Source organism: Podarcis gaigeae (genome assembly GCF_964106915.1).
Source record: "Podarcis gaigeae genome assembly, chromosome: 7".
NCBI classification, from domain to species: Eukaryota; Metazoa; Chordata; class Lepidosauria; order Squamata; family Lacertidae; genus Podarcis; species Podarcis gaigeae.
Window position 1 is genome coordinate 71,773,534 of NC_139683.1, and position 24,709 is coordinate 71,798,242.

The following is a 24,709-nucleotide window of genomic DNA, read 5'->3' on the forward strand; positions in this document are numbered from 1 at the left end:
CAACCCCATTACTTCCCAAAGTTAATGCAGAAAATGAGGCCACATCCATCCTGCTACATTGGCACAGATTCTATGTTATTATTATTTTTTGCTCTCTTTGTCCATGAACTGGAAATTAGCATTCTAAGTGAGTAGTAAAACCATCAACATTACTATGGTTCCTCATTCTGAGCCTCAGAGCCAAGAAGATATGTAATGATTCTTTTAAAACATGTGTGGTCAATACTGCAGCAAGTAATGTTGTTTAGACAAACTCTTGGCTGATCAGCATGTTTAACTACCCCTTCTGACAGATACTTGCCCTTTGTTTATAAAGTCAGCCAAGCCGGGGTCATTGAGGTGACTTTTAGAATAATTTTGAAGCTATATAAGGGAAAAAGAAGTTGTCACCTTGTTTATTCAGATCTCACTTTTTGATTTTCCATCCTGGGAGAGAAGTTGCTGGGTGCTTTCCCCCCTCTCTTAATGGAAATGACTGTTATTTTCCTTTTTTGGAAATTGTTCTGTAAATGCATTTTGTGATGACCTCTGGTTGTGAACAAATACTACTACTTAATGGAAAATGGACATTTAACATGACAGACTTAATGCCTAGCTTTCCTCTTTCTGATGATCTTGCAATCCTTCACCTAACCTGCACTACACCTTTAAAGACGTACCTTGAAATTACAATTCAAGTGATTGCTATGGAGAAATGAATTTAGGCTAAAGGCAGAGCTTACGTTTCTGCATTCTTACAATAGTCAGTAGCCCCCTGCTAATCAATGCATTTTCTATTTGAGTGCTAAAAGCTTCAAGAATAAAGCCGCTATCTGGATTAATTGAAGGTATTTGCATTTTTAGTTAAAGTGATTGCATGTTTCTGAATGCTACCTGCCCAATTTTGAAAGGTAACCCGTGCTTAAATATATATACACAATCAATCAATAAATGTACCAGATATTGGGCTTCTTTTCCATTCTCTCATTAAGTTTTCTGTGAAATTGAAGGCTGTTCCATTATTAAACGTGTGCGATGGAAGCCCTTGTTCAGATGTCAGTGCTGATGGAACTAGGTGACTTTAAGCAAGCTGTTACTCTGAGCCTTAGTCCCACAGCGATATGGTATGGTGATAATAATGCTGGTCTAGCTTACCACATCATTTCAAGGGTTGCAATGCAGTCTTATGAATGTCCAGTCAGAATTATCTGTGGGACAGCATGCATAGGATTGCAACCTGGAAGTCAAAGTGTTTATAGAATCATAGGATTGTAGAGCAGAAGATCATCTCCAATGCAGGAATCTCAACTGAATCATTCATGGCCTTTGTGGTCTTTCTCCCTACAGTGGAATCACGTGGAAGCCATAGGGACCCCAAGTGCAGAATTCTGAGAGGTCCACAACCAGGAAACCCCATGAGAGGCTCCCTCAGCCAAGTTGTGTGGCTGAGCTCCACCCGCCTTCTGGAGCCACAGGGAGGCAAGCTGCACTGGGCCAGGCCTTTGGGGCCAGAGAGGTACCTCCTTTTCCTTGGCGCCAGTGAAGGGACACCTGCGCATGCCCCGCCCCTGGCCTTGCCTGCTTGGTCCCAAGCAAGGGAAGGAGGGAACGTGGCAGCTCTGCAGACATGCCAGAAGCCACTGGCAGTGCAGGAGTGCAAGCAAATTACCTGACCAGTCACTCGCCATCTGCACAGCTGCCTCTGCTCAAAGCCAACTGCTCCCCTCTCTTCCCCAATGTGCGCCCTGGTGTTTCACAGCAACAGCTTGGTGGGGCAAAGACAGTGGGCAATGGTGGGGGCCTGTGAAGGCAGCCCAAAGCTCTCCCACTGTGAGTGACCACCTTCGCACCTCACCACTGCTACTTGCTGTCAGGGACTGGATGGAACAGGAAGGCTGGGAAGTGTCCCCTCTGTGTCCATGGCTCCTCTTGGAAGAGAAGGGGGAGTGGAAAGATCCCCGCCTTGTTTCAAGAGGAGGAGGAGACAAGGTTGAATTACAGCTGAATGAAGATCTGCCAAGTTACAAGATAGTGGAGGAGGAGTGGGGAATGAGAGAGCGGCCAGCAGAGACCTCCTTGGAGAGCCTCCTTTTCCAAGGGCTTGTCAGTCACTCTGCATTCAAGAACAGAGAATGCAGAGGTATGAGTCTCCGGTGACTTTCCGTAGGGGCTCAGAATGTTGTTGGGGTTGGAAGAGGAGGGCTCTATGAGTAGGCAACGTTTCCCTTGCGTGGAGACATGGATTCTTTGTCTTGCACCCAGATGACTGAATAAAACCCATAGATACAAACTTGTTTGATCTTCTTGCCTTTGATGTTACCGGGAGAGGAGAGGATTCTCCACGCCCGACACCCATTGAGGAAAGGAGAAGGGAGGGAATGGAAGGTGGGAAAGCGCCCAAGTTGGGATGGTTCCCCCCAGTGCATGCCTCCACCCCAGTTGCTCAGTCCATCAGGGTACTCAGCACTTGCCCCATCCTGGGAACCAGCAACCCATGCTACACCACTGCCTCCCAGCACAAGTTTTGTCATACTTCTGTAAACTGTTGCGTGCCAGCAACAGCTTATTGTTTCTCTTTGGCCTCATTTTATCTCCAATCTTGCCAGTACACTGAATTCAACATTACAGTGAGTGACATCAACATAAATTATCCCAGCTTTTAAAAACCACAACAGATAGGCCATTTCACATTAGCACTTAAATATTGCTTGAGTAGGAACCTCACAATTCAGTAGCCCTGGTACTGTACCACTCCTTAGGTGTTGGGCATGAGGGGAAATTCTCTTCTTGCTGCATAAGGTCCCACATGTCACAAATCATACTCTTCATATGGACTTTTCCAGAAAAGCCAGATTTACAGAAAGCATTCTCCTCAGAGTGCCAGTCCTGAATCACATCAAGCAGATATTTGCTGAAGTCTGAGAGCACTCTAATCTCATCCTGCTCCCTGCACTATGAAATACAGAACCATTGGCATCATGAAATTGAAGTAGTATAAAAGAAAGAATGCCCTTGGAGTGTATATTAAGAAGGATGGAAACATATCTGTGGCTTTAAGTTCATGAAAAACTGCAGTCCCCCAAAGATATTTGCAGGTGAGGGTGCAAATGCAAGCAAAGGGACCATTGTTCAGGATCCATATTCTGCAAAATCCATTTATTGCTCTTAAGTTTGAAAGGTAGGAAGACATATGAAAAGTGGTTCAAGTTCTCTTCTTTTTTACTTAAGTAGAACTACTTTTTGAAAAGTAGACCTCTAAAAGGCAGAGTACCACTAAAAAGGCAACTTTTATTATGAAGACACATCTCTTTACCCTGGCATTTGATACCAGAGATTTATACTTTTAGTAACCACCCTATTTCTTGTGATTACTTTCTTTGTAATTTTTAATATTGCCCTTAACATTGCATTTAAAACTGTTCTAAACCACCTTTAGACAGGAAGGGTGGACAACTGATGACGATGGCAGCAGAATTTTGTGAAGACATGCACACCCAAGCGGCCCCTGCAAAATAGACAACTTCAAGGGGTTTTGTGGTCAGTATTGATCAGTTGACGGTTGCTGTCAGCAACCCCCACTTGCCAGAGAACTGCCAGAATCACACTTTAAACTCCCAACTGATGCCTTACGTTTGCATCTTTCCCCTGGGGTCACGTGCAACACCAGAAGTGAGATGAGGGGCGTGGGCAGGGGGAAATGGCCTTGCAGGCCAAATTTATTTGTTTTATTAAATCTGTATACTGCCCTTCATCTGAAGATCTCAGGGCAGTTCACAGCATAAAAATATAAAATAAAAACACAAATTAGGGCCCTGTTTGTAGTCCCTGCTGCCAGGTCATTTGGCAAGGAGGTAGAAGCAGTGGTGTAGCGTGGGTTGCCAGCACCTGGGGCTGGACGGAGTGCGACTGGGAGGGAAGGAAACAGACAGAGTACGCATGCACATTCAATTGTCTAACAGTGCCCACATCAACCAGAAGATTGCAGCTGCAGAGACAAGAAAATAAGAATTGTTCCATTGCCTGGAGAAGTCACTTCCTGGTTCACATAGAGAAGCCATTTTCAACAGAGCCCAGCAACGGAAGTGTGCAGCTGTATTGAGGCAGCACCGGGTATCAACATTTTATGCCCCTAGCTGTTTTGTGCCTGGGGCAACAGCCCCAGTGGTTCCCCCATGTTACACCACTGGAAGTGTTTTCCAAATTTCCAGAGCTCTTCCCTATCTTTTTGAAGGACCTGAAAGTATAGCACCATCTCTTTTATCTCAGGTGGATTTCCTCCATGTATGTTGAGCAAGTCCACTGCTTAGTCAATCTAGATAGCATTGATTGCATTTGGGAGCAATATTGGATTAAATCCAAGTAATTCTGCAGTAACTGAAGTGTGGATGTCTACACTGAAACTAGGAAACAATACTAGGGAGGTGTGGGGGGGGGGAGATACACACCGGTACATAGAGAGCAGGCCAGACTTACAGCAACCCATCACGGCCACACTATTGGAAGTAGACATAGCAGGAGTTGAAATGAAATCAGTGGAGCACAGCATGGTACATAGTTGCTGATGGAAGTGTTTATTTTTTACAGTAAACGAGGGCACTTAAAACCAGCAAGACCAGCTTTATTTCTCTGATAACAGGTCTAGAGGTCTATTCCTACCCCCTGCAGCCCCCCATTATATTGGCAGCGTGTTTTATTTTTGGTGGAGCAAGAAAACAAAATAAATGGATTGGTCAGTCTCTTCTGGTTGTTTTCTGGTGTCACACCAAGAAACCAAGCCCAAAGGAGAGATGGTATAAAGATGCCGTGGCCAATCTACACAAGTAGTATTTGGCTTGCTTCAATTTTGGTTGCTTCTATTACTGACTCCTCTAGACTTTTACTTGTCCCATTGGTTTCTTCCTGGAAAATCCTGTGGTTTTCCATGGATTGACATTTGCTCTGATTCAGTGGGGTTTTCCCAGGGAAAAGGGTGGGGCAAATGAAAAATCACTTGGACCCGTGATTAGAAAGCAAAGGGCAAGTGGAAAACCATTCAGACATGGCACAAGTGGAACTGTGAACAAGCCCTAAGTCTTTTCTCAAATGTCTGCAATTCTAAAAACACCTACATGGGCACAAGTACGGATGGAGGAGAAATTTGGCTTGACTTGCAATTCAAAGTAATGATACCTTATTCCCACACCCCAAAATTAAACATGGACCAAAACACAGCTATCCTTCCAAAATTTTCAGAGAAAAAAACGTGTTTATCAGGGGAAAGTGTACATAAAAATGGGGATGTCAGTGAACATAACATACAAAAAGGCATTCCATTAGGTGAAATTGCTTGCAGAAATGTGCATTACCAGAACTTTAGTGCTGACTTCTTTTGTTTTTGTTCTTTAGTTACAAAACGGTATGTAAATGTAGGGAATGGAGGACTGAAAGAGAGAAACTGAAACAGTCATTCAACCATTCCTAAGAGTAAGCCCCACCGAAAACACCTGGAATTAATTCTGCATGAACATGCATAGGATTGTACTATTTTTATATTAGCTGTTACTTACAGATATTCTTCTTGCCTTAAAAAAAGTTACTGCCTACTTATTCTGGCCCTTTCCAATAATACACAAAGAAAGGAGCTTATCTAAGCCTTCTCTGCTGTCTCGTTCCATCTTCCATACTGGCATTTTGCAGATCACAATGACATGCACCACAAATTCAGCTCTGAGCAGTGGTGTGGTGTGAAATTTTTCATAGGGGAACAGTTAGGGCTGTATGTAGAGTTGGGGACCCCAAGGATCATCTGGCCGAACCGCCTGCAAGGCAGGAATCTCCATTCAAGCATCCCAGGCACATGCCTAAAAACCTTCAATGAAAGAGGTCCACAGCCTTCCAAGGACGTTCATTCCCTGGCCAATCAATTTGCCAGTTCCTAGCAGCTTGCAAAAAACTTGCAGGTGCTGGAGGAGACTCTTGAGAGTCCCATGGACTGCAAGAAGATCAAACCTATCCATTCTTAAGGAAATCAGCCCTCAGTGCTCACTGGAAGGACAGATCCTGAAGCTGAGGTTCCAATACTTTGGCCACCTCATGAGAAGAGAAAACTCCCTGGAAAAGACACTGGTGTTGGGAAAGATTGAGGGCACACAAGGAGAAGGGGACGACAGAGGACGAGATGGTTGGACAGTGTTCTCGAAGCTACCAGCATGAGTTTGACCAAACTGCGGGAGGCAGTGGAAGACAGGAGGGCCTGGCATGCTCTGGTCCATGGGTTCACGAAGAGTTGGACACAACTAAACGACTAAACAATAACAAGCAGTTTGCAAAAAGAAGAAAAAATTGGCTTCACTTTGTGTGTGTTTTTTTAAAAAAGACAACCCCAGGAGGGAGGGTGGATTGCCCCCCAATTAAAAAAACAATTTTTAACACACACACACACTTTCTTCATCATCTCCCTTTCTATGAAAAACCCGCATCCCAGGATCATGCTGTATTAAGAAAATACATGATTCTGGGCAATTCTCACCCCCCACTTGTAATCTATTAAGCGAGAAAAATGCTTGCTTCCGTTTACTGTGAGCAACATTTTAAAAGATAGCAGCTTCTATCACCTGTTGAAAGGTTATTTTCATTTGCGACATTTAAAGCAAACCATAGTGCATAATGTAGTTACCTTTGGCCAAATACTCAAACAGTGTGATGTGCCCTTAGCCTTGGAAATACTTAAGCACACACAAAAGAAGATGACCGGACTTGATAGCAAGTCCCTAATTTATTTTCTCTCCTATTAAGGAGATCCACTACCTTGCCTGGAGTGACTTACTGACAAAGAAGAGATCAGAGGTCATCGAAGAATAGTTGCCATCAAAAATGTAGGTTATTACACTATCCATCACTGAGGAGACTACCTCAATTACCTTTGATGAATACTCTTTCCAGGGCAGGGTTCAAAATTACTTAATGATTCTAGCATTCAAGGGGAAGCCTAAAGGTTAGCATTACTCCTGAAAAATAAAGCTTAGCTCAATGTACAGCTGTAATGGATATGGGATGGGTTGAGAATTTGAAGCAGGAGTAATTGACTACACAAGCAAAATCAAGGGAGGCAGTGCCAGCCTCAAGCAAGCTGCCTGCCTCAATTCTGCAGGCACCCATGGAACACTTACCACTAGACCACTAGCCTGAACTTTGCAAATATGAGTTGTTTAATTTTTTTGGGGGGGGGTGGGGCTTAGGAAGGGAGAAAAATAAATGCGCATTTCCATAGATGCATGAAGCAGTATCTTTTCCCACCGTGGATACAGAATTTTGCTACAAGCATCAGTTCCTCCTAAAGTCTTCTGTGTATCAGGGTTGTCTTTTTAAAATTATATATATATATATATATATATATTTGTCAATGAAGCTCCATGGAACTACTTTTTCAGGGGCAAATAACACACTCTAGAGCCAGTTCCCAATGGAGTCATAGGCCACCAACTCCCAAAATTGTTATGACTTTGAGAAAGTTACCCAAAATGCTCTCCCACTTGCCGTTGGCTCTACAAAACTGGGAGGAGCTGGACACACCCATAGGAGCACCCACTACCACTACCTCCCCATTTCTCAAGGTAAGAGGTTGCCGCTGCTGCTATTTGGAAGGCGAAGAATCAGTGGGTTCTATCTAGGGCTTTTTTAAGCATCCTAATCAAACACAGTTATTGGTCTTCAAGCTGATGGTTGAGGACCCAATATTAGGTTGCAGCAGCACTGCCAGCATAAAAAAGGTAAAAGGACCCCTGATCATTAGGTCCAATCACAGACGACTCTGGGGTTGTGCGCTCTCGCTTTACTGGCCAAGGGAGCAGGCATACAGCTTCCGAGTCATGTGGCCAGCATGACTAAGCCACTGCTGGTGAACCAGAGCAGCACACGGAAATGTTTACCTTCCCACCAGAGTGGTAACTATTTATCTACTTGCACTTTGACGTGTTTTCGAACTGCTAGGTTGGCAGGAGCAGGGACCGAGCAACGGGAGCTAACCCCGTCACAGGGATTCAAACCTTCTGATTGGCAAGCCCTAGGCTCTGTGGTTTAGACCACAGCATCACCCATGTAAATATGGCCAAAAAAATTAAGTAGTTCTCAAATGTAAAAGGCAAAGGTAAAGGACCCCTGGAAAGTTAAGTCCAGTCATAAGCGACTATGGGGTGCAGCGCTCATCTCGCTTTCACCCCAAGGGAGCCGATGCTTGTCCACAGACAGCTTCACTGATGCCATGTGAGTTATTGCTGATCCACTCTTGACGAAGTGTTTCCTAAATAGAAGGCAGGGTTCAAATGCCTTAATGGCTTGTGGTCTCTTGTTCCTGCTCTACAAAAGGGGTGGGGAACCTATTGGGCTACATCCCCCATCATACCAAACCATTGGCCAAGTTGTCTGCAGCGGATGGGCGTTGTAGTCAAAAAGATCTGGAGGGCCCACAGATTCCTCTGTCCTGCCCTAGGGCATCTTTTGAGAGGGAGTCAAGGGGAACAGTTTCAGAACTGCTAGGAGATACAGCTCATCTGTTCCCAATCACTTAGTTAACTTGAAACCACCTGCTTTCATCCCTGTTCATCGCCGGAACACTTTTTAACCTCCATTTCCCCAGCCATTGTCCCATTGTCTTCCTTGATGTAGCAGCTACATTTGCATCCCTTCAAATACAGGGCAGGAAAAGAAATGTCAGAGCTTCCTGATGTTTTATTCTTGCCATGTCCTTCACTGGGAGGAGTAAAATGTCAAGTAAACGGCAATTACACAATGAATACATGACATTTTATATATTTGATGGATAAGCAAGAGCGGAGAAATAGCTAAAAATTGGGCCTTTACTGGCGAGAAGGCAACAAAGAAATTACAAAGGAATGGGCCAACAGAAACGCCTCCCTTCAATTTTTATTTTTTAAAGGAAGTTGCAGCTTCACTCAATATTCGATACAGACCTCAAATCGTTTGATGTGTGGCATTTTAGGAACATGAGGTAGAGTAACTGAAGGGCAATGAAGAGAGGCAAGAATTTAAATCTGAATTTTTATTTCATATGGATTTCCAGCACTCACACTTGATTGACAATATTGGCAATTCAAAGCCTTGGTATTATCTATGCAACTGCTGATTCTCCCTCATCACATCCTTGCAGCTGTGCTCCTCGTTCCCAGTGGGCAAAAAATAACCTTTAGGAAGCAGGAACAATTTAATAGCATTCATTTCTTCAAAGGCTATCAGTGACAAGTTGGTGGGGCATTTTCTTTAAAAGAAACTTGCCCCTAACCACATAGGTCACAAAATCATTCAAGACAGCTTCATTCAGAGCCCAGTAATCAGAACTTGTCTAATCTTCTCTTTTTATTCTGTGCTTTGAATAGACTGTATATTTGGAAAAAATAGAGATTCCCCCACCCCCAGCAGCTCCTCACAATGTGAATGTTCTGTTTATATTACACATACGCTTAAAAAAAAATAATGAAGTCAATTTGTAATTCTTTATCCAGCTGTTTGTTGCATTCCCTAAGAATGCAGGATATTAATATTACAAATGATTAAAACTAGTCTAGTTTGAAAGGAGTTCCATTAGTAAGACGCCAGCATCACCGAGCACAATTGATGATTCATATGCTTATGGATTCTTCTTTCCGATGGCAGATTCTTATAAACACAGCAGTCTGGATGTTACACAGTAGACCATTGCTCAGTAGCTAAGAGGATCACCCACAATTTTCTCATTTAATATTCCCATTACAATGCTGTAATGAAATTACTAGTTAAGGCCGTGCAGTGGCTGCATTTTTGTCAATGAGGCTGATTAAAGTGGACAGTGCCAGCCATCATGTGCATGGAAGCATTACATTTCTCTTTATGCGTTTCTCTGCATGACGAAAACATCATCATGGCAGGGATTTCTCTCTGCGCCATAATCAGAGCACCTTGCTGAAAGATGCTAAAGCATGGAACGCAGGTTAATAAATACTGCAGTTAATATACACACCAGTTGTGGTGGTGGAGACGTCTCTCCTTTTGGAAGGAACAGCCCCATTAAAATATCCATAATAATTTTATACGTCACTTAGGAGTTGGCAACCTGATTCCACTCAATCACAGGTCTGTCCCATTCCATTTTGTGTGGCTCTTTTGAAAGAACACACAAAAGTCTACATTTGTGGGCACTTTTTGTGCACCAAAACTACATTGTGTGTTCAGACCTTTAAAACTCCCCTTGAATTCACACAAGACACAAATTCTGGCTTTGTTTTGGGCAGAATTTAGGCCACAACTTTACATTACAGCAAGTGAGTGGTTGCTTAGGCTCTAGTTCGACTAGCTCCCTGCACTGCTGCAGGTAGCACTGACCCAGGGCACCAGCATAGGTCACTGTCAAGGGTGAACACCTGGATAGGTGGAAAGCCGGGAACAAACTATGTCCACCACCCAGATGTCCCCCTGAACTCCAGCATGGGCACAACCCCCTGACAGGTTTGACCAAACCATGGAGTCCCTGGATTCCTTTAACGGAATACCCTTCACATAGGGATGGCGAGACCGTTCTCCCATCCCTATCATCTAAACCAGAGCCTATCCGCAACCTTACAAGTTGTGACGATTTGCTACGCAGCAGGCGAAACCCAAATGGCAACAGCCAATCAGCCAAGAGGAGGAAATTCCTGCCGTGCTCCTGTCCCATGACAGACAACACATGATGGTATAGCAAGGTCAAGCACAAAATGCCGTAGGGAGAAGTGGGTGGGTGTTCCCATGCACACACCGAAAGAGAAACTCTGGGTCACATGTATAGGTATATATAGGTCTCTTGATCCGTTTAGCCTGCATCCCATTGGCCTGATTTTACCCTGCATCCAGGGACCTACCAGTTGGGTGTTGTGACTGTCAATCATACCCACCCACAACACAGGGTTTGGTTGCCAGATCTCAATGCAACACGTGCCCTCTTTAAGGGAGCACACAATTTGCAGAATCTGGAAAAGTGTGCATCCTCAGGGGCTGAGGATGTGCAGGGCAGTCATGTGCAGTGGGAGGGGACTGTAAAGCATGAACTTACACAGCATGCCCTCCCACTTCATCTAGGCCGGGAGTTTGACCTATTTGCCGCCACTCTAGGGCCAGTGACTCCCACAATCAGCCCTTTTACCAGGCCCTGCAAACGCCTCCGCGTGGGGGTGTGTGAGGATGTTACCCCCCCATCTTGAAGATAGACTATAGGATACTGAACAAAACCACCCAAGTTGTGACAAATTGCTAAAGGGAAGGCAAAACCCACCAATGCAGGGAAAATTCCTTCCCGGTTCTGAATACAGCAACCATCTTATGACCATAGCAGTGCCCAATGACTTAGGAAGCAAGAGGTTAGCCTGTAAAAGAAAACCATGTTATATTTTTGGAGAGGGTCAGGTGAGTGCCTCTAGCAGGAAGAAACAAAGTGAGTGTGGGCAGAAAAGCATCGGCCCTTTTTCTGGCCCTCGCCCCACCCCCAGCCAGCAGCCCATTGTCCTACCAAGATGGGGGCAGGTCAATGGCCACCCTGCAAGGTGGGTGTCACCTAGCCAGGTAAGCCCACGTGGTGTCGTAAACCTCCACCACCACCTCTTGGAAGTGGGTGAGCGGAAATTCTGACCATGCATTGTGACAGAGATTATATCTACCGACATAGCAGCTTCATGCCATTTATTTCTTCAAAGAATCTGCAAATTGTGTTTTCATAAGGATGTTGAGAATCTCACAATAAGTGATCCCCAGTCCTTCCATAGAGAAGTACTGTTTCTAGAATTCCATTCCAGATTTGTAGAAGGGGAATACAGTGGTACCTCGGGTTACATACGCTTCAGGTTACATATGCTTCAGGTTACAGACTCCGCTAACCCAGAAATAGTGCTTCAGGTTAAGAACTTTGCTTCAGGATAAGAACAGAAATTGTGCTCCAGGGGCACAGCGGCAGCAGGAGGCCCCATTAGCTAAAGTGGTGCTTCAAGTTAAGAACAGTTTCAGGTTAAGAAGGACCTCCAGAATGAATTAAGTACTTAACCCGAGGTACCACTGTATATATTCAAAGTAATTGAAGGCCAGAACACATGGCAAGCATCAGCAGAGGGCCTTTTGGGTGTCCTGGAAACTACCCAAAGATATTGGGTGCTGGCATCAACTTTGGCTGAATCCTATCAGTTTTAATAGTTTATGGCAGCAACCCCCAACCTCACTTTCCAGGGAGCAAGCTCCACTGAATTCAATAGGACTTCTGTGTAGACATCTATAGTCTTTGTGTGTAGACATGCTCAGCTGGTTTGTCTACCTAGAGCTAATGTAGGAATAAGTTCATACAGCTCTTCTCTGAAAAAGGATGTTTATTTATACATAGGACAGGGGAATTCCGCAGTGTCTGCATCTTTTTTGAAATCAAACACATATGAGCTTTTAAGCGAGACATTTGACCCATGGCATACCAGCCAGAAGCAAAAAGAAAAGTGGATCTACATGAGCAAGATTGTGCGTATTGGCGTTCAGTTTTAAAACAAATGACTCTCTTCATCGAGTGTGTTAGGCTCATAAAGTACTTTGAATATCTACAGCAATACTCTTTGAGATGTTCTGCTTCAACAGAAAAATCAAATATTCACAATACTGTTCAAAACTACTGCTCTGAAGCAACATTTTGCCCATTTGCATCTATTTTTTATTTATGCAATCACTGCAGTTAAATATGTCTCAAAAAGATATCAAACCGTGGAAGGAAATCAAAGAACGAAGCTTATAATAAGAGGGTTCCATTTTAATATGAACACAGATGGCCAAAACCTTGCTTTCGCATCACCAGTGGTCCAGGGTGCATTGCAAACCTTAACACAATTGTTTAACACAATTCAGCAACTGCACAGAGAACAGGCAGAGGCAATCAGCACTGGTAACATATGCAGATATAGACGTTTTAGCAGACTGTAGAAGAATATAGGCGTCCTTCGAAGCAGAAATCACAATTGCAAGATTGAAGCCTATCTTTAGCCAACGCAGACAGTCAGATGATTCTCGGAAGTCTATCAATTTGCTGTGAATGTGACTACATGGTAGTCTGAGTTAATTACTGAGCCTATCCAGTGGCTGTGGTGCCAGCAGTTGCACCCTCACATTGCTGCACTGTGGAGCTTCTCCAAGCGGTTCCTCTTCTGCAATCTGGCCCACTTAGTGACATCAAGGAGGCCCACTATGATACATTTGCAAAACATTTCAAAGATAAAACCACTCACATCAGGTCACTCTATAGCCACATCCAGAGCTCTGGCTGTTCCTGTGTGGTTGGATAAATTTGAATTATTGAAGCTTGAGGACACAGACAAGGTGAAACCCACTTCATGTAAATTCAGCCTTTTCACCTCTTGGCTCATTGCATTGAGCAGAAAGGGATTGACCAGCTCGGTCCAGGAGAAGATGAATGCCACTTGGAGAAAGGTGTGGTTCTACTTAGTTTCTGAGAAGCAGTTGAACTGCTACCTCTTCTAAGGCTTACTTTGGACCTGGAAAGTGTTAAATAATTATCTGTCATTTGCAAATGTTCTGTTCATGTTCCCATGCTCACTAGGATGGGTGGCATACAATTCCAGCCATGCGCAGATGAGACTGAGTAGAAGTTTGGGTTCATGCCTGATTTGGCCATGGAGACTGCTAATGGATGTCCTATAGCAGAAGAAAGACAGGAGAGCAAGTTGATTCTTCTAGACTAGGGATGGTGAAGGTTTTCCACCCAAAGGCCAAATGACTTCCAAGAGGGCACATGTCAGGGATGTGAAATGCCAGAGGCAAAAAGTAGGTGGGACAGTGGATAGGATGGAGATTTGAGCTTTTCCTCCAAGTTGATTTGAGTTTAAATTTTGAAAACATCATGTCTCTGGTTAGGGAGATTCCAAAGGGCCATACAGAGAAGTCTTTCTCTCTCTCTCTCTCTCTCTCTCTCTCTCTCTCTCTCTCTCTCTCGTGTCTGTCTGTGTGTGTGTGTGTGTCTGTGTTCTGGGAGTACGTGGAGCAGAGTTTTTTTAAAAGCTGGTAAAATTATTTTTATATGCCACCATGGCAGCCAGAGTAGTCTATGCGCAAAAATGGAAAACACCAGAAATCCCAACAAAGGAGGAATGAGCACTCAAGCTACCAGAGAACTCAGAAATGGCAGAAGTCATAGCTAAAATAAGGAATCAGAAAGACGAAATATATATATATATATATGGAGACCCTTTTCAGTCTAAGAACACAATACAGCCAAACAAAATGTCAAACAGGTTTTGACTTATGAACAACTGCAAGAAAATAGAAAATATTGTAATATGGGATTTAGGTAAATAGGTAAGGTTAAGAGGTTGAACAGGCAGCAGGGAGGAGAAAGATGTAAGGATGAGAAGCCACCAAGATAAATAGATTTTGATGTAAGATCTGAATGTAAATCAATGTAAAATAATAAACATTTTCAAAAAAGAAGTCTAGAGGGATGCATTCAGCCCCCAGGCCTGAGGTTCCCCATCCCTATTCTAGACCTCACAGTGACCTCTGATACAGGGTGTTTCTAGGGGTATGAGGTGGCTTACTGCTTTGTCAAAGGGAAAGTATTCAACCCTCTGAGTGGTTTTTAAAAATCCTTTTCTGTAATCCCCCAGCTCCGAGATATCATTTCTGAGTACTGAGCATATTATACCAAATATGACTACACCATTACATTTATGATGTCAGTTTCTCTGAGGCATATTGAAGTTGTTAATATAAGGATAATGTGACAGTGTGTGCTTTATTGGTCACCAGTCCAGTTTAATCATTATTTCTTGTCATCAGAACCAGCAGTAGATCATGCGCCTTCACTTTCAAACACAGCATTGCCTTCTTTTACCACGTACAGAAATATGCTGGCAAAGCCTTCGTTTGCCCCTCGGACCGGATTTTCTTGGTTGACATATGCTAATTTCTGCTTGCCACTTTGCATCTCTCGAGAAATGAAAGCATGAAATGAGCAGCAATGTGCAGGGATGCACTATCACCACCGACAGAATTCTGTGCCAAAACAATTGTTCTCCATAGGTATGGCTTCTTCCCACAAATCACAACGAAGGAATGTGCACCACACTTTCAGGAGGTCCTTCGGCAGTTCTCAGCAACTTGGCAGGATGCTTCATCCAATATCTTATCTCCATCATAGATTACTGGCTTAATCATCTCCGTACTTTACTTTACTACATGAATTATCATGTAGCATTCAGAGCATGGGTGACCACAAATCAAGTGAGGAGAAGGAGGAGGTTTGCAACAAAATCAAACCTGAACAAGAGAAAAAGTTGCATTTCTATTGCACCCAGGAGCTGGCAATTTGAAAAGCTAGTACAGAAGCATGTGCTTGCACACAAACCCTCCAGTTTATTCCTGTGAAAGAAATTCAAGGAAGCCGTCAAGTCTTATGAGGCTGCCATTTGTGGAATGCTCTCCCCAAGAATGCTTGCCTGATCTTTCATTACATATCTTTAGGTGCCAGGCAAAAGTGTTTATTCAATCAGCCCAAGGCCTGGTCACAGAGATTCTATGAAGATTGGAAAAGTATGTTCAGCAGAGGGAGGAACAGCTGAATATTAATCTAGATTAAACATTTGACGAATTTGAAGAATTACTGTATACATAACTGGCAGGTGGATAGCTGTAAGACCTTTTTACACATTTCTTTCATATCTTTCTTTTTCTCTTTTTTATTACCTCATTTAACATTTCCTCATATTGTATTTCAGTAAGAATATTCTGTGGCTTTTTAAATACGTTTGTGGGAGTGAAGATCTTGCTTTCTTTTTTTGTTCTTGTTCTATAATGTATTTTCTTTTGAGACCTCTGGGTACAGGGCAGTATATAAATTCAATCAATCAATCAATTTTGTATTTTTATGCTGTGAACCACCCTGTGATCTTTGGATTAAAAAGTGGTATGCTAATTTGATCATCATCATCTGAGCAACCTCTAGATTTACAGAAATTGGACTAGAAAGCCACACATTTTGGAAGAAGGAATTCTCCATGCAGTCAAAGTTTAATTCATGAGCTGCATGTGGCATGAATTGGCTCGTGTTCTGCATTATGTTGCATACAAGCTGAATTTCAAAAATAATAATGGTAGAATTATAATTAATGAAAGATGTAATGAATTTATAAGCAGACATAAAGGAGCCTGTTGGATTTTTTAATGCAGTTTTGAAGGTTCAGCAGCTCAAATAGTTATTTTTTTCAGAATTCGCGTTCATCCTGATCTCAGCAAATCTTGGTTCAGTTCCAGTTGGGGTGGGGGATAATTGACTGATTGTATACACCCTGGGAGAGACATCTTTCTGTCTTCCATAAGAGTTGCGTAATCAGATACCCCCTGTGTGTGTCTGCTGGTTATGACTGCCAAACAACACTTTGATTAGCAAAAAACCACACCAAGCTTATCAAACTACGTAACCACCAGGCCTGTCAAAAAGGACTGGCTAATGATGGTGTTTGTAATGAGACCCAGAAGAGCAATTTTCCCTGCTGTGTGATTCCTCAAAACCCCAAAGCAATCAAGTAAGCAAGTTTGGGAAAGCTGGCAATAAACACTTTGCTATGAAACAGATTCATTTTATATGGAGAATTTTAGACACTGGAGAACCGAAAAAATCAAAGACATCATTATGAGCTTTCCTCAGTAGGTCATTGGAGACACTCATTTTTGGTCCTTCAGTGTAACCTATACAGAGAAGAAAAGGGATCCCCAAAATTGATTCTTCCTATAAAATTACTTTCATAGATTCCACGCTAGGACTTTAATTCCAAGAGCACAGTATTCCCTTTTTCTCCCTAGTCATACTTTTAAAATTCAGTATCACTCTGCCCTCCAGTAGACTTGAGACTCATTCCATGATTAACTGCAGTATTTAAAACACCAGTAGAAGCCATTAAAAATGCAGCTTAAAATTTCCAGCAGATTTCTATAAACATATATGGTTATATGCTGCTGTTATGGATGGTTAATAGCTCAGTAGGAAAGTGCACACAGTAAAAACAGCACAGTTTAAGAGGTATCAATATTCTGCCAAGATTAAAGCAAATCCCAAGAGCTCTAAGGCCCAATCCATATGCCAAAAGGTTTGAGGTCATACCAGAATGCCTATGGATGGATCTCATGTTGAGACAAGAAATTCTGGAGGGGATGGGCAGAAAAATGTGCAAAGTTTCCATGTCAGTGATACTGGCTCCCATAGCTGGACCTTAAGGTGCTCTAGATCAATAGCTAAATCGAAGGACATTACAGTCGTACCTTGGTTGTCGAATGCCCTGGAACTCAAATGTTTTGGCTCCTGAAAGCCACAAACTCAGAAGTGTTTTTTCTGGTTGGCAAACGTTATTTTGGAACCCGAATGTCTGACAGGGCATCTGCGGCTTTGATTGGCTGCGGGAGCTTCCAGCAGCCAATCGGAAGCTGTGGTTTGGTTTTAGAATGTTTTGGAAGTGGAATGGACTTCCGGAACTGATTCTGTTCAACTTCCTAGGTACGGCTGTACATATAACTGGCTGGTTTCTCATGCAGTATATCTTTACTCAAGTTCCATAAGTGATGTTTGAGACATCATATGCATTTGCTACTTTTCATGCTGCATGCTTTATATTCAAGCCACCACCCTTGTCTTTTCTCATTCCATGCTCACTTTGTTGTTTTGAGAGATAGATAAGCATGCCAAGGCTCCCCTCAGATTAACCTGGAAATTACCTGTTCTTCGGGGGAAGGGGGAAATATCGCAACTCTCATATTTAAAGGTAAAAGGACCCCTGACCAACTCTGATATTTATTTGCAGCTAATCTGAAGTGAGGGCTTTGAAAATTATGCCCCGCTGGAGCATTTTTTAATGGTTCCATATGGGGCAATCAACTAATGGAAGGAAGCCTAGAAAGTTGGGGAAAGGGACCTTAAGTGGCACTTATGACCAGTGGAAATTGCTCTCTTCCTGATGTTGAAAATTGCCTCAGCAGCCTCTTTTGCCCCTTCCAAAGAGGACCTAAAACAGCCTTCTGCAGCCTATTGGCTGGGACAACCCAGTCAGATGGATGGGGTACAATTTTTTTTTTCATTGTTACAGTGCTCTCCAGGGCTACAACTCTCATCAGCCTCAACTAGCACGGCCAATGAACTGGGATGGTGTGGGTTGTAGTGTACTAATATCTACAGGGCACCAGGTTGGGGAAGGCTGGCCTAATGGAATGGCTTCAGTTCACTGGGTCCAGTAGGAATGGCACAAATGGATTGTTATGGGAGATTTCAAGAGTGGGTACTGACATCACCTTCAGAATTTCCCCCTTCTACTCTGGCATTCTCATCAGGCTTGGATCAAAATCTGCGGTGAAGGAAAGATTGGAAGCTTTTTCAGGTTCACATCCATTCATTACTCAAGACTGGCTTGGGAAAACTTCGCCAATATTCTACGTTGTTTCTCTCCACATCGTCAATATTTGCAATGTAAGGTTGTTGGGGCAGGAGCCTAGCTGCTTTGCTTATATTATGCCATAAAGCATGACAAAATATTGATAGTACTACAGAAAACCATCATCATAAATACACACAACCAACATATTTGTGTTGATTTAATTCACAATGCTGCAATTGACCTTGGGCTAGTCTGTTCCGCTAGTAGCTTTTTAACCTAACAAAACATTTAGTTGATGTAATTGCAAGCAGTAGACCACAAGCATCGCTAACCATAGATCATTAATTTGTGCTTGCAGCAACATCCTCAGGCAGGTTCATAGAGATGTCCCTGAACTTTGCCCTCTTGGACTGCGTCAGAAACTGCAAAGCTTCCTCATCCACAGTGACCAAGCTTATAAGGTGTTCAGAATCTAGACAAGTTTCCTTCAGCAGGTCAAAAAGCAACACTTAGCATGCTGTTCCCCATTGCCCTTCTCAGATTTCTGATGAGTATAACTCTTCTTCTCATGTTTGAAATCAAAGAATTATAAATGGTCAGATGTATGGGGAGACCAGCTTCAATGGACCTTCAAATTCCAGACACTAATCTAGCCTTTCCAGTAGCCCCAACACCTGGCACCTTAACTTAATCTTAATCATAAACATTTTTAGAAAATGAAACAGCACTGGGTCAACTCCAGGCAGTTGCTCAATTACATCTTAGCTGGGATTTCAGAAACCATTAACAAGGATCTTTCATGAACACCTCAACATGATGGTTTGGATTTCCCTCATGCAGATCTTTCATGCTTGTGTCAGATGCTGTTTTAAACTAACATATAAAAACAAACAACAAACTATGTGTAGAAACAAAGATCCCTCAGTCAAGCCACTGAAAAGACTGAACATAGGACTCAGCTATAAAGCTGCAAATATTGCATTTTAAGTGCATTATAGAAATGTGACACCATATGGAGATGGTGAGCTTAGGGCAAATTCAATATTTTTTTAAAAAAAACAACAACACCCCAAAACATTTTCACCGTGTTTTTTTTTTTTTTTTTTGTGTGTGTGTGTGTCTAGATTCCACCACAGTGAACCACAAGCTGAAAAAGCAGAAATATTGTGTGAGGGTGCTGTCAGCTGCTCCCAGTTGGTTGCCCAGAAAAGTATAAAGACTTTCAGCTCTGCCTGCTCCTCTTTCCCATTATTTCCAAACTTTCCCCCTCATCTGCCTCTGAGCTGCTACCTCCCTCAACCCCCTGTTGTAAATCTATACTGTCTTCCTCTTCCTCATCCCTGGAAGGGTCAGAATGGGGAGGGGGTCTCCACCATTCCTCCTCTGCCCAGCCCCTGACAATTAGTTTTCTTTAACAGTGGAAGCAGGTTTTCAGATTATACAAAGCTCTTTTTCAGGCTTTGATTATGAGAGCAAAAAATGAACATCAAATAGTCTAGATAGAAACAACTGGGTAGTCAGGCTGATGGTTACTTGGTTGCAGAAGTTTACTGGCCATTGCTGTTGGCATGGAGATAGTCTAGGTTGAATGCAAACAGGCTATTCTGATGTCATGTGTGATGTCACAAAGAGGATATGCTTTATGTCTTGGTAAAGCCAAAAACAGGTAACAGTCAGATTGCATCTCAGCCCTGTCAAGATGGATCACCATAACAGGTGATGAACAGTTTTCTTTGGGGGATATATTAACTTTTACTATTGGGGAAAAGTTTTAGGTTGGTTTGCCAATTTTTACCCCATCAAGTTGAGGCCAATAGATATACAGTCACAACCCTGTACTCATCAAAGAATCAACTTTATGGGTGACTTTGGGACTGATTCATACAACCACATTTCCTTTCTCTACTCTATAGCAGCCTTTTCTCTGTATTTGAAAAAAATAACCAAGAAGGAGAAGATAAGTAACCAGGAATAAGTTCTGGATGAGTATGGTGAGGACCTAAGCTTTACAAGTGAGGGGGCTAGGAAGATGGCTTTGTGATTTAGCATAGGAATCATGGGTGCTGCTTCATATTATTGAATTCCTGTTCTACAAAGAATAAGACTTTGAGCTCTTTGCTCTCATACTTTTAAGGCTTGTCAGATTCTGGAAGATGGAGGATCTGGAATGCTTTCTAGTGACAACGTATCAGGCAGCTGCTGCTCTGCCTTTTCCTGCTCCTCCTCTCCCATCATTTCCCCTCCTCTGTCTCTGAGCTGTGACTTCCCCCAAACCCCTGTTGTAAATTCATACTGCCCTGCTCTTCCTCCTCCCTGGAAGGGTCAGGATGGGGAGGTTGTCTCCACCACTCCTCTTCCTCTGGTCTGCCCCTGACATATTGTAAGGCAGACAAGTGTCAAAGAGAACCAAATCTTTACAAGGAAAATCATAGTAAGCACATTATCTAAGCAATTCCAGTGGTAAGAAGAGTTCAGGAAGTTGTTTGTGAGCACCAAGGCTTAGAAAAGCATTGAAATACCTTGATAAACGCAGATAGTAAGCAAGGATGCAATTTCGACTTTCAATTTGGACTTTGATCTTTTGCCTTGTCTGGAATGATGTGTTGCGACTAAAATGGTTTTCACTTAGATTAAAGTCATGTTTACACACAGAAGAAGCTTTTGCTGTGAGACATGGATTTTGTAACTAATTCATGCTCATTTGGAGCAATTGTAGAAACCAGAGATATGGCAAAACAGTATAGAACTGCCCTTTGCTGACCTTTCCCTAGGCACATGTCTACAGCTATTACACAAGTTACTATATATAATTCCATGCCCTAAAACATTTCACTTACTGAAATTCTGTCAATCAAGCCAATATTAAACAAAAAACAAAAAACCATACACACAGGGAAAGTTTTTTTTTCCGTTTTCAGTTTGCAAAGTCCAATACCACAGTTAAGTACAGGCATTCAGACTGGAACAGCACCAAAACTACTTACCCCCACAGTGAGACGGCTTTCAATCAGAACTGCAAATTGAGAAGGAAGGTAGGCATGGGACTTTTGAGAACTATGTTTGTGAATCCATTTTGCACGTGTGGTTTTCATTGCAAGGAGGGAACCAGTGTGCATTGCCAAGCCCTGTCCCATGTAGTACATAAACGGAGACTTTTTTCCAACCTTCCACACGCTGAAGGTCAAATGTCTGTTTCACAGGCATGGGAGCATAAGTTGGCAGTCTGAATCATTATTTTTTACCACTTCTGTTCCTTCCCTCTTGTTTATTAAAAGGACAGAGGAAACTTTTTGAACATCACTCCTGCATATTCTTGCCTTGCCTACTTTGGCTATATGTTGTATACCCTCCAACATTCCTCAGGTGAAAAGAGGTTCATTCTATTCTACATCACTGTCCTCCTTCCAAAAAAGCACACTACTGATAGAATACAAGAAAAGGGTGGGGCTGGCTGAGCTACCCCAGTGGGACTTACTTTTAAGCAAACACACATGGTTCAAAATGAGCATGGTCCAATCTGTAGGCTCCGCCAAGTTCAAAGACAAGTTTGCTCAAGTCTGAAATCTTATACACACACTCTCTCATTCAAGTCAGTGAGCACACAAAGGGGTCCGCGACCCCTTTAAACTGTTAAAAGTGGGAATTTAGATCGTATAGGCTTCCAAGGAATAAGACTCAAAATTTTGGTTCTGAGCTGCTGAATTTCTGCCTGTCATACATCTACTCTGCTGGAGGGGCAGTACCAGTCTATATGCGCCAGGTTAGCTTTGCATATATCTATATACATGATGGTGACATACATATTCACACACTGGATGGGGATTAACATGGGCAACATGCCGACGGCTCTGGTACGATGCCTGCCTCCTAGCAACTGAACTCAGATGGACAACACTCTCACACACATGCTTCCGAGTCTGTTGCAGTGCCCTCACATTCAAAGCCTTGCATTGCTTCTAAAGCCTAACACAAACATTTATTTGCAACCTTAAAAGGGGTTAATCCAAAAGCTTAAGACACTTATTCACAATGCAGGCCCGATGGCGTCTATGCCAGTCTTTTAAAAGACCACACAAAAGTTTAGTAAAGGGGTAGGGTACAAAAAAAACCCAAAACACCAACAACCAGTCACACTACAGAAACTTGCAGCTTTCCAGTTTTAAAAGTTCTTGAGGGTCTTGTGTGGGGAAACTTGGCTGGAAAAGTGGGGGGACAGTCACTGTCCACATCTCAAGGGATCCTCTCTCTCCTAGGCCTTTCTGGGGACCAGCCAACCACCTGCCTGCTGGGGTGACAGAGTGTGGCCTAAAGCAGGACATGAGACAGAGAGAGGGCAGCTCAAGCAATGGAGGGGGGCATGTCATAGTTTCGTTGCTGAGCAACAATTTGCAGGGCTCAGAGGAGTGAGAGAGCAACCAACTAGAAGAGTCTCTGAGGTGTACTTGCCTGGAGGAAGATTCAGCATCTGAAGTCAGGTTCAGTCCTAGGGGTGGGCGAACAACAATCCACATGGTCAGATGGTCCAAGCGTCAGGGAATCTGATGATCATAGGGTCAAAACAAAAGGAAGCAGCAAGGTAGGGCCAGAAACTACAAGCGTTCTTACTAGCATCTGACTGCTGCTGGAAACTCTGCTTAAGAAGGCTGAAGCCAGCTGAATCTCGTTAGTACCTTCTCCTCTGAGTTCTTGAAGGCTGATCAGTTGCAGGTGGAGTCACTCTGTCTTCTCTCCCTTCAGGCTGCTGTTCAGCAGGTGAAACTGGCCCATGATAGGGGCCTTCTGGGAAATGATTTATAATGAAATTAAAAAGGTACTTAAATGTACTTTCCATAAGAAACCAGAGGCATTTCTCCTGGGCATGGTCAGCCAATTGGTGCCAAGGAAGGATAGGACGTTTTTTATGTATGCCACCACAGCAGCAAGGATTCTCCTAGCAAAGTATTGGAAGACACAAGAACTACCCACGCTGGAAGAATTGCAGGCGAAGGTGATTGACTATATGGGACTGGCAGAGATGACTGGCAGAATTCGTGACCAAGAAAAAGAGACGGTGGAAGAAGATTGGAAGAAGTTTAAAGTATATCTTAAGAACTGTTGTAATATTGATGAATGTTAAAATGTCAAGGCAAAGGAAAATATGGAATTACAGCTGTAATTGATTGATAGATTAATTACCAGAAGAAATTTAAAAAGACAATAAGTGATTAATTAACCGGTCTGAAGGGTTGTTGAAGAAACTTTTAAAATAGGGAAGCAGAGAAGGGGAGGGAGGGGGAAGTCCGAGAAGTAAGGTTATGAAAAAAAGATTTGAAATTATACATGTTTATATGTTTGTGTTTGTTTGTGTGCGTTCACTGTTTTGTTTTTATTTGTGTGGAAAATTAATAAAAAATTATTAAAAAAAAGAAAAGAAACTGGCCCATGATAGGAAACACCACATGCACCAGCCTGTAGCCCATTATGAAGTGAGAGAGAAAAGTCGGTACAAGGCCCCCTTTCTGCACTCAGGGAAGCCATGCCAGGCAACTGACCTCTCCACTGGCACCAACTAGCTGAGCAGGCCCTCGGCCACCATCTTGTGCTATGCGTTTGGTGCTGGCCTCTTGCAGAACAGAGGAAAGAGGGGAGGCACTTGGGATGGTCAGGAGGAGCAGGAGTGGTGGCAATGAGGCAAGATGGTTGTGGAACCTGCCCTGCTGGTACCCCCTCAGCCTGGGTGTTTAATTCTGGGCTCTGACAAAGTTAGAAGTTATGACTTAAGGGTTTTTGTGGTGGTCCTTTTTTTTCAGGGCATGGCTTTGCTGTATAAGGTCCCATCATCCCTGACCACTGGCCACGCTGGCTGGGGTTAATGGGAATTGCAGTCCTGCAACATATGAAGTGCACCACACTGGCTACTCCTGCCATAGTTAATATTGAGCTAGATGACATGCATGGGGTGTTATGGGAGGGGTAGTACCTCTGGTGGGAAACACAACCTTCTTCTAGGGGAGTTTGACCACCTTAGATACCCTCCTGCACTTAGTTCTCAGCTGTCGCTCCCAGAAGCCATCAGCATATGACAGTGGCCACACCCCTGGAGATGGCTTCAACTGGCCAGCTAAACCAGGTGAGGGTAGTTGATGGGTCTCCAACCCTCAGTGAGTTAGGGACTTCCCTCTGCATGTGAAGACAGGCTCTGGCGAATTGAGTGTATGGGACTAATAGTGGATCCTACAGACAAGAAGACGGTTTCTGCATGTGCTGTAGAGGGAAGTGAGGAGCAGATGGGGATCACCAATTTGGAAGGGAGCCCACTTAGGAGAAGAAAAACTCTGATCCTATACCTC

At 43.2% G+C, this 24,709-nt stretch overlaps 1 protein-coding gene and 1 long non-coding RNA gene across 2 annotated transcripts in view; one reads left to right on the top strand and one right to left on the bottom strand.

Annotated features, from left to right (window-relative positions):
* Positions 1-24,709, bottom strand: part of LOC310848415 — a 667,736-nt gene that overhangs the window by 139,008 nt on the left and 504,019 nt on the right. The window lies entirely within an intron of this gene.
* Positions 20,038-24,709, top strand: part of CDH10 (cadherin 10) — a 396,680-nt gene continuing 392,008 nt past the window's right edge. Inside the window, exon 1 of the mRNA XM_083747260.1 lies at positions 20,038-20,096. The gene's annotated coding sequence lies outside the window, so the exon portion shown is untranslated. The remainder of the gene's footprint in view (positions 20,097-24,709) is intronic.